The 14,724-nt window shown below is 40.2% G+C and overlaps 1 protein-coding gene across 6 annotated transcripts in view; it reads left to right on the top strand.

Moving 5' to 3' along the window:
* The window catches only part of LOC111868361 (sodium/hydrogen exchanger 1), a 52,263-nt gene extending 39,507 nt beyond the window's left edge, over positions 1 to 12,756 (top strand). For 4 of the 6 annotated variants that reach the window (XM_023858940.2, XM_023858941.2, XM_023858942.2 and 1 more), the window contains 3 exons: positions 3,495 to 3,640; positions 10,353 to 10,491; positions 12,503 to 12,756. The gene's annotated coding sequence lies outside the window, so the exon portion shown is untranslated. Of the gene's footprint in view, positions 1 to 3,494; positions 3,641 to 6,616; positions 6,783 to 9,027; positions 10,188 to 10,352; positions 10,492 to 12,502 lie in introns of all 6 variants that reach the window. The other 2 variants (XM_033753020.1, XM_033753021.1) reach the window with 2 other exon arrangements.
* Positions 12,757 to 14,724: the final 1,968 nt, after the last annotated feature.

Genomic DNA, 14,724 nt, shown 5'->3' with positions numbered 1-14,724 from the left:
CCTGATCTGGAGCCCTCCGACTACCATCTTTTTGGATTTGTGACGGATCAGCTGCGTGAACAACGTTTCGAGACAAGGGAGGCAATTCAGAAAGCAGTGCGTCAGTGTCTTCAGATGGCTGGAACGGAAATTTACAGAAGGGGAATTTTCAAACTCCCAGAACGCTGGGAGAAATGTGTACAAAGAAGTGGCAATTATGTGGACAAATAAAGAAAGGTCTGTAGATTGAGGTGGTGCATTTGGTTTGTCAATAATAAAGCATGTTACTTTACAAAAAAATTGTTGCTCATGACTTTCAGTACTACCCTCATAAGTGTTGTATGCCCTATCCATAAGAAAGGCGATGTCATGGTATGCTCTAACTATAGAGGGATTAGTCTGTTGTGCATAGCATATAAAATATTTTCCAACATTCTGTTTAACAGACTCGCTCCCTTTGTGGAAGGCATAATTGGGGATTACCAATGTGGGTTTCATCAAGCAAGATCAACTAACGATCAGATTTTCACTATTTGCCAGGTCCTTGAAAAGTGTAATGAATTCCAAATTGAAACAAATCATCTTTTCATTGACTTCTGATCAGCCCATGACTCCATAGATATAGTCTTTTTCTGGCAATGGAAGAGATGCACATTCCACGGAAGTTAATCGCCTTAGTCAGAGCCACTATGAGGAAGACCCAATGCCAAATTAAGATTCAGAATATTTTGTCCAGCCCTATAATAACTAGAAATGGAATTTGACAAGGGGATTCCCTAGCCTGCCTTTTGTTCAATATAGCATTAGAGAAGGTAGTTAGAGATGCAGGCATCAACACAAGGGGAACTATACTCTATAAGTCAGTTCAAATTTTGGCATTTGCAGATGATATTGATATGATTGGTAGAACACAAAAATCTATGAAAGAAGCTTTTCTTAATTTGGAAAGAGCAGCAAAAAAGATGAATCTACAAATTAACCAAGATAAAACAAAGTACGTGCCAGTAACCAAGAAAGACTGTGCTAATGGACCTGCATAAATTGAAATTGGCTCATATAAATTTGAGGCTGTATGTAGTTTCACTTACCTTGGATCAGAAGTTAACTATAAAAATGATATCAGTGATGAAATAAAAAAGCATGTACTTGTGGCAAATAAATGTCTCCATGGCCTTAGGAAACACCTGAAATCCCAATTAGTACCCAGGAAAACCAAAACTATGATGTATAAAGTACTTATAAGATCAGTGCTATCTTATGCCTCTGAGACCTGGCCACTGTCAAGATCGGATGAAAAACTGTTAACTATATTTGAAAGGAGGATCTTGAGATGGACCAGTGGAAGAAAATGGAATATGGAGGAAGAGGTATAACCATGAGCTATACAAACTATTTAATGAACCAGACATTATTGGATTTATAAAGGTGAAAAGGCTTGAATGGGCTGGACACATAATACATGCCAGCGAGAATAGAATGATCAAGAAAATACTTAATACTAAAACAGAAGGCAATAGGAGAGTGGGAAGACCAAGATTAAGATGGGAAGAATGTGTGTGGCAGGACATAAGAATTTTGGGTATAAAGAGCTGGAGGAATGTAGCACCAAATGAAGAAGAATGGCAAGCAATCCTGAGGAACGCCAGGGCTCACAAAGGGCTGTCGTGTCAGTGATGATGATGATGATGATGTCATAATAGAATGTAGTGTAGAATAGCATGTAGTTAAAAACCTTTTGAGTTTGTATTGGGAAATGGTGTATAAATGGTTCATGTTACTACACTGCCCACTACAGCAGAGCTTTTGTTACGTTTTGAAAAATTTCTTAAGAAGAAACGGAAAAGGAAGTAAATTCAAAATGGTGGTCGTCTGTGCCTTCTATGCTGTGTGGGCAATGAACATTGGTACGATAGTACGTAAGTACATCTTATAGGTTGCGCCATAGCTCAACCATTTAGTTGCTGGCTTCCCACCGCTGCGGCCCGGGTTCGATCCCGGGTCTGGTCAAGTGGGATTTGTGGTGGACAAAGTGGTGCTGGGGCAAGTTTTCTCCGAGTACTTCGGTATCCCCTGCCAATCTTCATTCCACCAATTGCTCCACAATCACCCTCACATATCATCTGGGGCTGGTACAATAGGCCAGAAGTGGCCGCAGTGCGAGGGACTTAGTCCCACCCCACTAGCAATAAAAAAAAAGTACATCTTATAGTATTTCAGAATCAAGGAAATGGTCATAATTTAAATTATAATGAAACTTTTTTTTTTCTGTTTGATGGTTCCATGTTAACTGCTTTCTTTAAAAGTTTTAGAGTGCTGGTGATTTTTTTCCAATGTGATATTTACTCATTTCTCATTAGTAATTGGTTTAATGCTAACATGTTGGCCCCGAATCTTGTTAAAGAAAATGTAGTAAGCATTACAGATCACATTTACATTACTGGATTTTTTAATCTTAGCATTTTCTGTCTTAACTGGTTGATGTATATAATTAAATTTGATTATATAGATTAAAAAGGTGTTACCAAAAAATCTTTATTTTGTGCACATGTAGATCACCATATCAGTAAAGTGATACTCATACTGGTTACTATATGAACCATCTGTTTTAACATTAACAAGATTCCGGATTCTGCACACATAGTATGTTTGTGTGTTTTATGCGATTCTCACGGTGAACAGCAGTTTTCTGAGTCCTGTTGATTTGTTTGTCAGCTTTCATGAAAATCTGTACAATTTGGATTCATTGTCATGTTATGTAGTGTTCATATTGTGGCAGCATGAAGGGGAGGAGACAATGTTCCCTGTGAGACAAGAATTCGATTTTTAAATATAATTTGAATGAACATGAGGCCTCAAAGGCATAAACTGTCTGGCCTAATTGTTTCAGAATACATTGAATATGAATGAATTGGTACAGGGCTTACCAAGTCTCCCCCCCTTCCCCCCAATCTGAAGTTTGAGACTGAAGAAAGAAATGTAACAGACATTATTATTCCCCAAGAGCTATACTCCTCATCAGTAGATTGTCCTGAACACAAGCCTGTGGTGCATTTTAAAATGTGATTAAAGCACTGGAAATAGCGTTTCATGTAGCTTGCTTAGAACCAGACACACATTGATCTTCATTCAGAGTTTGCTGCCATGCAGAAAGATGCTGCAGAATTGCTGTATGCCTGTGTTTGAGTCTTTACTACCAGTTTATGTACCTGTTGGTCATAGAGTGAAAGTTCTTCTATGCCCCTCCATTGGGAGTAGAACATTTATATCAGGCTCAGTGTTGTGCCCCATAGAGATAAGGTACCTTTAAATATTTTATACACATGAAAAATTACACAAAAGAGAGTTGTCAAGAATGTGGACTGGGTTGCCCTTTAGATCTGCATTTGATGGTGGATGCGATATATCATGTACTTCCCTGTAAGAGGTGTCATGTATCCCTGGTATAAGTTTCAGGGAGCTGCAGTTCCCCACAGTGCGCCATTTTACACAGAATGATGTTTTTATTGGTTTAATAGGCGCTTCTGTAAGTGTCATGTGGGGGCTGGTTCATGCGGAAGCAGTGGAGGTGTTAACTGAAGCTGAGTGAAGGATCCACATCAGCACCAATGTGACAGGCTGAAGGGTGCCAGTAGGGAGCAATGCTGCCAGCAGACATAACAAGGTAACAAGCGCATTGTGATGCCTTTCCTCAAAATTCTTCGTGTCCGGGATCATGGCATGTTTACATCATTCACAGGTGGGCTGTGTATAATTAACATATTTGCTGCCAGCCTCTCGGTGAGTAATTTAAATGCCAAGCTCTGGGTTTTTAATTGTCATGGTACTTTTAATATATTCTTGTCCAGCAAAATCTGGGAACACTCTACGAGTAAACTGTCAGACAGAAATAGTGTTTGTATGCTTTACAGTTTGATCTAAGTTGGATACAGTAATCCACATATGGGAACACTTATCTATCCAACAGTCACTTGGGCATGGCAGCGACCGTGTTAACTACATAACAGTGTAGAAATGTAACCACAGAATGTTTCATTGCCAGTTGCACACCATCTTAAACATGGCAACATAGGATTAGTCACAGTTCTCAAATAAGATGCACAAGAATTCCGTAGAGAAATGTTCATTTAAGGCACAATCTATTAGGGTCCTGAAGGATTGGACCGTGCAGGTTTTGGTGTGTTTGCCTTTCACCTGTGATCATACAGATTTAAATTTCACAGGTTTGTGTTTAAACAGTTTCATTAATTAGCACAGATTGTGAAACAAATGACAGGTATGTGAATGTTGGCAAGCTTGTAGACCCCCATAGAAGTGGATTTCCCAGATTTTAGGCCTGAACCTATTTTGGTTGCTTCTTACCAGGAATTCAAGTTTTTAAGGGGATGGAATTCTTTGCTGTGACACAGCATGTAAAAATGGCTGCAGCTCTTGCTGTAATTAGAGCAGAGATCCCATTCTGTGTGTGGTCAGTCCACAGAGCCATTTAATTATAGGTTCTCATGAAGTGTCACATAGGCCAGTCTCACACTCATCAGAGCTGATCTCTGAATATGAATTGCTGGGTACGTGATTACATCACTGATTTTCAGAAAAATATGTTCCTAGCCCCATGCAGCTTCATTCACCAAAAAGTTTTGGTTGTATGCAAAGTAATCATGACATATTTTGTAAGATTCTCATGTATCAGCTCTGCCCCATAGAAATACTGTATTATTATTATTATCATCAACATAGTCAACATTACGGTCTTCTGTGATGCAACACCGCATAATATTATAGATGGATCCCAACATTTTGAAGTTACAGGTGCTGTCATGGCATTAGCTTGGAGGGATTAAAGTACTCTGTGAAAGGTCTAAACTCAGCATAGCTAGTCTCTGTGCTGAGGTTTCAGCCTAGGACCTCCCAGATACAAGATAGAAGTGCTGCTACTTGGCTGCAGTATTTGTTGTGTGTGAATTGGGGTGAAACACAAAAATGGGAATGTTTGGTGTTGCCCAATCTGAGAAAAGGATGCAGATCATAAGGGAAAGGAGGCCATATGTACTGATAGACTTGTAAAAATGTTTTGAGTTGAGTGAAGAAGTAACAAGTGAACATACTTTGATATTTGTAACCCTCCGTTGCATGTGAGAATTGTATGGGGCCATTGCATGGGGGGGGGACAGTGGGTGGATAGAGAGAAATGGCACCTGGGAGTGGGAAGAATTTCAGTAATTAGATCGTGCTTAAAAAGTGAATGTACAGATGTTCTGTTCCTTTTGTATTTACTTTACATCAGCAATCACCAGCTGAATTTGGGTGATTGGCAGCTAGGAGAAACTTAAGAATTTACAGCTGAAGCCATACATATCCTCCAAAAGAAATGGGAATTGAACTAACGAGATTATAGATAGCTTTGCATCTTGTGTTCTCACACCAGGACATTTCCCAGAATGTTTTGGCACACACCATCTTGCAGAAACACATGAAATTTAGATTGTAATGGGTTCTGACGATGGTCTAGCACAGTCAGGATTACTGGGTTTGGACCTTTACATTGTGCAGTATTCTAAAGAACATTAAAGCACACAGAGTTTTGGAAACTTGGTCCCTTCCATCCTCAGGTGAAGGGGTGGGAGGCATCTACTCTATAGTGTCCATTAGGAAGTGCTAACCTCAGTCACAGGTGAATTTGGACACTAAATGGAGGAAGCTTAACACTGAGATTATTGACTTGGGGTCCTTTAAATTAAACGTTAAATGGGCAGAACCTTATGTTGGGTTCTGTTGTATAAAGATATGCTAACTAATGTTATCTGCTCCCAAGTACAGCAGAGCTCTTCATGTAAGAGTGGCTTAATCAGAACAAGTTAGTTTTGGAGTTTTATAGGTCCAGTTGTACCTGACACAAGGACAGCGCATGTGTATTATACACAAAAGAGGGTACTGAGTTCGATGAATGCAAGAACGGTTTAAATTTAGGTAGTGATTTTATATAAGGCTGTTAAGTGAAGTAGTGGACCAAGTGCAAGTCATTTAATTGGCACAGAAGTGCTCTCAGGCAAGGAGTGCACAATCACTAAGCAGTGACTGTATTATCAGCATGATGGTTACATACCCACAAGTTATGTTTACAGGTATCCATTTTGCTTAGTCTAAGCACCCCTTTGTTGCTGTTCCCAATTCTGATGTTTTCTGACATTTGGGGATAATTCTGTGTACCTTCTGTTGTGTGAGCTGTGGGCCGCATTACGTTGCCCTTTCCACAGGTGGCTTGAATGTCCTGAAGTGACTTCTAGCCTGTATACATACAGTAGGTGCTGTGGCCTAATAACATTCAAATTTTCCTTTATTCTTTATCCTTGGCCTTGGTACATGTTTGAAAATAGTTCAGTTTTAATTTAAACACATCTGGCCATTCTGTTAGCTCTAAAATTCTGAACTGAAAAAAAAATAACTTTGGTAGTTACTTATTGAGTCAGCACACCTAACACACAGTTTTTAAATGTGTAATTTGCTGGTCTGGCTCTTAATAATGGGTTTTTCTTGTGCAAAATAATGGTTTATGGAAATAACTCTACATTCCTATACTTCAAGTAAACGTAAATATTTTATAAGAATCTAATTTTTTTTTTCTTTTTGTGTGTACTTCCAGCTGGCAATAAATGTTTACACTCAGTACCCTCTGGATGTCATCAGTGCCCAGAATTGTTGAAAACATTTAAAATGTGTCATGGATTTATATGCTACAACTTTCTGCTGCACCACACTAAATGCAAGTTGAGGGAGGAAAGGAAAAACAGTGGCAAATTTTACACAAGGTGCTTAGAAATGTGACATTATCTCCAAAACCAAGAACAGCCAAAAGAAATTGCAGACAGATGGTGAAATCCATTTCTAATGAATCACTGGGAGAATGACTTGGTACACTAGATTCAGGTTTACTAAATGGGAATTATGCAAAATTACACAGAGAAACTTATTTTCTTAGAAGAAAGCAGTTAAGAAAATTATTTTTACACAAACAAATGCAATTGAACAATATATTCATTTCTAAAATAATATATACTGAAAGAACCTCAGTTGAAAATCAGAGCAATAGTGATATCACAATCAGTGTGCTTTTGGCCCGTGTTTACAGTCATCATTTGGTAAACATTATGGTTGTGCAGAAAAGATTCCAACCGGAGAAAAGGTTAATATTGATCATTTTCCTGAACACAGTTGTACGAAATCAAGGTATATGTTTGGAAGGTAGAAAATTTCTGAATGTGGCTTCTGTACTAAGCTGAAATTCACTAAACACAGGATAATACATTATTTATGTTGGACTTCAGCTGGGCCAAGGAAAAACTGTTCACTGAATAGTGGATTTCTCTACATATGGGAACACCCAGTTAGGATTTCACTGTACATAATTTGATGTTTAAAAGATTGACAGTTTTTCCTTATTTTTAAATGTTTAAAGCGTAATATTTGGCAATTTTTTAATTCTGAAACCAGAATTTTCAAATTTCCAAAATTCACGGAGCACAATATAATGTGCAGACAGATGTGAGGTTGTCCGATGTGCCACCCTAACCAGACCTAACTCAGCCCCCTTGTGTGCCCAGTTGCTCAGATAGATATGCAATGTTGTGATGTTCCCAACGTAAGCTGACATCCAAAGTCATCAGACCAAGCACAGTCTGAATACACAGAAGGATGCTCAATTACTTCATGCACCCACCATATTGTTGTTGCAGGTAAAGGAAGTTTGAAAGTGCAGCATGTGTCTTCAGTAGCATAACGTGTATACAAAGTTCTATAAAATTTGTCAGATGTTTCAGAAGTTGAAATCAGAGGATACACAGCATTGTGGTGTCAAGCACATATACCCATCGCCTCTTCCCTTTTGAATGAAACAGTGTAGTGCAGTGAAGATTTGCTTAGTGGGGGGTGGAGTCCAGCTGGGGTCACTCGGCATGGCAGCCACTGATTGGCCTGTTGTACCTGCCCCGGGTGATTATGATGATGAAGAATTTGGTGGAATGAAGATTGACAGGGGAAACGGAAGTACTTGGAGAAAACCCGCCCCAGTGCCATTTTGTCCACAACAAATCCCACTTGATGAGACCCAGGATCAAACCCGGGCTGTCGCGGTGGGAAGCCAGCGACTAACCACTTGAGCTGTGGTATGGCCTGTAGTGCAGTGAAGATACTCAGATTAATTTAAAAATATGTCAGCAAATGGGAGCTCATTAATATTTGATCTGGGAAGTGTTACTAGTTTGTAGAGTGTGTAGTGGGACATTGTAAGTGATCAGTCCTTTTTGTGTCTTGTTGATGGTTTTGTGACATCAGTATATTTCATTGACAGACCCAAATACTGAAGTGTGGTGGTTTGAATTCAGAGGCCTAGTTCAGATACTTGCCAGAGGAGCACGTGTCCTAGTAGCATTTATGGGTTTTGCCCTGCAGAAGTGAGGGTAGTACTTCGAAGTAATTCAAGACTTAGGTTGTGGTCCTGTGTGCTATGAACCTGGTAGCGTGGTGGGTGGGTATCCATGTTTTGGGGGTGCATACTGTTCTCCATCTGCTTACATCTGGAAGATGGAAGCAGTGTATTGCTTGTGAAATGCTGGGAGCTGCCTGCCAGGCCACAGAAGACCAAAGTGCTAGTCTTCCCTGCTGTGAAAACCTGAAATCTCATACAGTCTGTTTCTTATTCATTCAGCTACTGTGCACCAACTTACATTTTACAGTCATGCAGCTTCTGTGGTATGTTTGTTGGCGTGAAACAGTTTGGCCCTGACTAAATTTTAATGATGTCTGGTGGAAGTAATGTTGTCACAGCTGTGTCCATTGAACTCTAACATCTCTAGTTGAAACACAGATATGCAAACAAAAAATAACAGAGTGCAACTGCTGTGTTTGAAGTACAGCTTATGAAACCGCAGGACAAACAAACGCATTATCCATCTTCAGGATCTTAGCCAAGTCCATCAGAAGCTGATAGAAGTGAAGTCCCATGGTTTGGAGCAAAATGTTGTGGCTGATTTTTCTGTTACTTGGCATTACTTCCAGTATGCTGTAGTCTATGCACTGTCTCCATGGCACGGCATGGATCAGCAGGATCTCGGACTTGTAGGATCACCAGTGAGCAGTGAGCTGGAAAGGACTTGGAAGGAAGTGACCATGGCCTGTTCCAAGTACTGTCATGGTGTTTGCCTGGTGGGACTGAGGAGAGCCATTGCCCTGGCCAAGATTGTAACAGAGGAACCCCTAAATATACATCTCAGGCTTTACCACTACACCACTGTGCAGCCATGTCAGTGGCAGGTCCTGCATCCAGTCTGCTGTACACTGAAACTGTGATCCTTCTTACTCCATGCATATTACTCAAATTTGTTTGCATTAACATGGGAAAATTAAGAGGACCCTGTCCCTTTTAGCTTAGCAAAACATGGTTCATTTTCATATTATTCCCACAGTGATTATTCCCTTAATTGGCATTAGGCAGTTGGTCTCTGTAATGCAGACATGGCATGTTTTCTTTGAGATAAGAACTGAACTCTTAAATATCATTTAGATGGACTTCAGGCTTCAGAGGGTTAAATTACCTGCTCTAATTGTGTCAGGGTGCATTGAATGAAAATTGTGGCAAAGGGTTGACTAAACTGAAGACATTCTCCCACTGGAATCTGCAGTTGGAGACTGAAGGAGGAATCTAAGTCAGGCAGGCAGCAAACCTGTAGGTGGTGCATTTTAAAGTGTGGTAAACCACTGGACACAGCACTTGATTACTTTGTGAAGGGAGTCTTGAAGTTTGCATGGGACCGAGTATGCGATGATTTCTGTTTTAAGTGAACAGTCGTACAGAAAAATATTGGAATTATTAAAGCCTTGCTGCTGAATTGATGTAAGTTGCCATTTCTGAATGCTTTTCATATGATGTGCCCCTTGGTCTCAGAGTGAAACTTAACCTGCCCCTTTTCCATGGAAACTTCATTTCTGTCTCAAGCTACATGTTGTCATGCATTATAAATACAGGGTAAAGAGAGTACAGACTCGTGGGTTGTAATGCCATGTAGTTTGCAGAAAGTCCAATGTTTTGCAGGAATGTAATGCCTTCATCAGGGTTGAAGCCATGCAAGAAGCCATCAGAAGCACTGTTGCCTGCTTCTGGTTATGTTTGACAGTGTGTGAAGTAACTTACCTGCACTTTGTGAGGCCTCACTGACCCTGTGAGTGTACATGTATCCCTGGTTTAGAACATTTGCTGTAAGACATAGGGACTTAACATTCTGCTGTTTTTATAAATATACTTGTGACATGCTGTAGCAGCAATTGGTAAATTGTGAAACAGGTCCCTTGAATTTTGACTGCAGCTGAAATGCATCTGTTTGCAGACTGTGAGGCTGCTTCACCTAGAAGCAGTAGAGATGGTGTTGAAACTGCATGACATAAAGTGAAGGATCTCCATTGCTGTCTGTGAGAACACTTCGGGCTAGCAACACAGGGAATATTGCTACTGAGAGCTGTAATGAGGTGACCAGCTGACTTTGATGTCTTTTGTCTTTTTTTTGGGGGGGGGGGTTGCGAACATTTTTATCAAGAGCAAACTCATTGACTGGGGAAGGATCGAACACAGGATGGTCTAGTTTCCATTGGTGTAGGAAGTCTAATGGTAGAATATCCCTTTGACAGTTCAGCCCACCTGAACACCATGTTGAAAACAGAAACATTGGCTGGATTTGTCAGTAGTCTCGAAGAAATAAACTTTGTGTGCTGGAAGAGAGGAATATGCATTTAGGGAAGGGGGGGGGGACAGTTTGGGGCCACATATGTATTGGAAATAGATGTTTCCGAATCTTTGAGTTCCCCCTACATGTCAGATTTTTATCTCTTTAGCTCTTCAGGAAATTGTTATAAAAAGTAAGTATGTGGCACAATATTGGGTGAAAATGATAAATCTTAAATCTTGTTTTTTCAAAATTACATTTCTTGACATAAAGGTACACTTCTCTGAACAATTATTTTTGGTAGGAGTCTTCAGATAGTTCAGTGATGACAGTTATAGGATACAAGCTGTGTTGTGCAAAAAACGTTTCTTTCAAAATGTGAGTTCCGGCTGTGAAGCAATTCAAAGGCACAGGGGGCTAAAATTTGACAGTTTCATTCATTCCAACAGGCTGCAGAAGCTTATCAAATTTCACTGTAATATGAAAGTTGCACTTTAGTGTGCCCAGTTATCATGGAATGAAGAACTTTGCAAGGTGTACTTATAAGGTAGACATTTGAGACAACAATGGTTACAGTGTTTATAGTGGATAAGTTCTTCATTGTAATTAGTGGCCAGATAATAGTCACAACTGATGGGGATGCAGTTTGCATAATGACAAAATGTTGAATGCCCACTAAATTTTAATTTCGTGCATCCTATTGTGTTATAATGTACAACTTCTTTATTAAAACCATCACAACACAACTTTGGCACTGACCTTAATATAGTTGTGTTGTGAAGGTTTTAATAAAGAAATTGTATCCACTAAATTGCTGTATGCTTGCTGTTTCCTGTCTTGTAGCTTCCTTCACTCCCACCGGTTGCAAGAAGCAGTGATGCAGAAATAATATGTGCACAGACTGGTGAGGAAAACGTAAAACACTTGGGATCTGTTGTTCCCATATGCAAACTGCTACAATATATGTCAAAGAATGTAATGAGTAAAGATACATAACACTCAGCATGTGACCTTAACAAGTTCATGGCAGAATGCTCCTGACAGTGGACTGGTATGAATCCGCGTGACAGGATAGGCAAGGGCCTACATATACAGGATGTTTCACAACTTTAGGGCATAACTGCAGAGGTGATTTCCTAGGTCTTTGTGATCAGAAAAGTTCATATAACCATGTATCCTATTTTGGACGTTTCCAGAGTTATGACCGTTTTTTCATTTCCGTACCCGCCCTCGTGTGAACCGCGCCTATCATCTGACGGGCGCTATTTTTAGCCAGCTACAGACAGAGCGTTCTTGTTATCTCGACACTTGAGAGGTACCTAAGGCGTGGTGGGTTGGTATGTACCCGCGCGGTTCACAACCGAGTGGCAGCCTGTGTTGCGGCCGGCGGTGGCATTTTCAGAAATCAGGTTTAAGCACCAATAAATTCAAATTAAAGGTAATTTCGTGAAGTTAACTTTACATTCATACTTGAAATGTATTATGCTGGTTTATTATTTTGTTCCGTTTATTGTCAGTAATCGTTACCTTCTATTCTGAGTTTAAAACGGTCATAACTCCGTAACCGTCCAAAATCGGACATGTTTATATGAACATTTTTGAGCACAAAGACCTAGGAAATCACCTCCTGCAATTATGCCCTAAAGTCGTGAAACATCCTGTATAAGGGGTGAAGTGACTAGTGGTTTATGCTCTGAGTCATGCAAGTCCAGTTGCTCTTGACACAAGTGCAGAGTATGTATATTACACATGCAAGAGGCAAATCAGAACATTCAGGCCCTACCAATTATTTTGCTTCTACTGTTTGTTTTTTGCAGGATGAAATCCAAGATTTGAGGTTATCACAGCAGTGAATGGAGATTACAGTCTTCTGGCATGTGACATCATGTGGTGTGGCATGTACCAAACTGCAATGTTACCAGGACCCTGGAGGAAGCTGCTGCCTGCATCTTCAGGTTTCTCAGATATGTAGCTACCAGACTACATGGCGGCACATCGTGGAAGGAAACCTGTTTTGTTAGAATATTAGCCATAAGGATGAATGTTTCAAATGAAGCTCATTGTATTGTGATTTGTGTTTTATATTATGCACCATTGTTTCCTGCACTCTCAACAATAGAACTTATCCTAAATCACGTTCTTCCCCATACATCGGTACAGTGGGAGCATTCATATCCCCAGAAACGCCTGTACAGATGGAAATATGTTGCTCCATAGCAAGTACCTGTGCCAGTAGTAGAGAGTATGGTAATTAGAAATGTATGTTTAGTCTAGTGACTTTTCAAGTGCATTTTGTGGTAGCACTGTATTTACAGTGATGTTCACCGCTCTTATTGTTTCTGGCATGCAATCTCGTAATGTTAGGTGAAAGGAGCTCAATTCTTTGTCACAATTGTAAATACAGGAGCACCACACAATGCACTGGAAAAGTCACTGGATGAAACTTACATTTCAAATTGCCCGCCATACTCTCTATGCAATGGCGCTGGCACTTGATGGAGTATACGCCCTCCAGTATCGTCAGAAGCTGAACCAAGCAACTGGCAAGAGGAGGAAAGCATCAGACAAATGTGGGCGACGTCAAATTTATCATACAGTTCCGGAATAATATCATTCATAGTGGTACTGACGGTCTAGTGGTTAAAACAGTGTACTAGTAAACCAGAGTTCGGCAGTTCGAAACCTCCAGTTGCCTGGTAGTAGAAAGGACTTAAAAAAATATTTTTTCCTAAAATTCGGAAGCAGCATGATTAATGAGGGAGTTCCAAAACTATGTATTGTCTGAGAGCTTGGTGGTCTAGTGGACAAGACATTCGGCCAGCAAACCAGACCTCAGCAGTTCGAATCCACCCGGTTGCAGAAAACAGGAATAATTATTTAAGAAGAATTGTGGAATTACGAGATTAGAGAATAGGTGGCAGGAAGAGCAACAAAATTTTATGTAAGAGAGGAAAATATATATACTATCATTTTATTAAAATTAGTATTTCTGTACCTCCAGCAAAGAAAAAAAAGTTTAGCACGCCCACAATTGATAATACAAAAAATTGCCGATAGATGGCGAGAGCATTGACTTGGCCAAATCTTAGTAGCACAGGACGAATTTTCAGCCGCAACCACCGTAACTGCGATTTGAAGACAGATGGCACGGCCTTCGAATTGTAGTACAGGAATCGGCCACGGGAGGGTGGCTTGGCAGCATTAAAAATTACAGATAGGTAGCGAAGGCATACACATCTTATAGTTCAATCTTTGGCCACTAGATCGCGGAGGCCTTGAATTATCAATAGGACATATTCAGATGACTGCGTGCTCATGCATCACGCAGTACAAAACGTTCTGACAGATGTCACTGCCTAAGGATTCACGAAATCCCAGTACCTGGCATAAGATGGCGTTAACGTGCGAAACTATTTCGTATTACGATATTTTTTACAACATATCACCGGTTTTTCTTAATATAGTATACACACTGCCTGCAAGATGGCGTGCAGATACAATTTCCGCCATTAAAACTGGTACCCAAACCCCATTCAGACCAAAACTTTGTGAAATTTTGCCCGCTTCCGCCATGATTTGTACTACTAAGACGCCAATAGTGAAGCCACCCGATTCACCTAAGCCATCTACAAACATTTCGTTTGCGGTATAAATTTAAACTTCTTTGGTAAAATTACCAAGGTTGTGTGGGAACTACCCACATTCAAGCAAGTGTGACAACGCAAGCGTCATTGCTTAGCAACAACGAGTAAACAACAGTTGCTAGGCAAAAGCGAGTAAACAGCGGTTGCTAGGGAACTTGTAAACACGGTAACCGGCAACAGCAGTACTTATTACGTAACCGTTTTCTATATGTCCGACTCTAGTCTACATAAGAAGATACACTGAGTTACAGTGACAGTCTCGATTCTACAGTTCTGCAATTCTAGTCCAGTGTTCAAGCAGTTCCTATTGTTGTTATCCGTCTGTGTACACTGTGCAGCTGCAATAAATCCTATAGGACCGTTTAAATAGTGGTTGTCTCTTCATTCATACGACA

This window comes from Cryptotermes secundus, unplaced genomic scaffold, assembly GCF_002891405.2.
Source record: "Cryptotermes secundus unplaced genomic scaffold, Csec_1.0 scaffold2392, whole genome shotgun sequence".
NCBI lineage: Eukaryota > Metazoa > Arthropoda > Insecta > Blattodea > Kalotermitidae > Cryptotermes > Cryptotermes secundus.
Note: the sequence above shows the minus strand (reverse complement) of the source record. Positions and strands in the feature narration are given on the sequence as shown.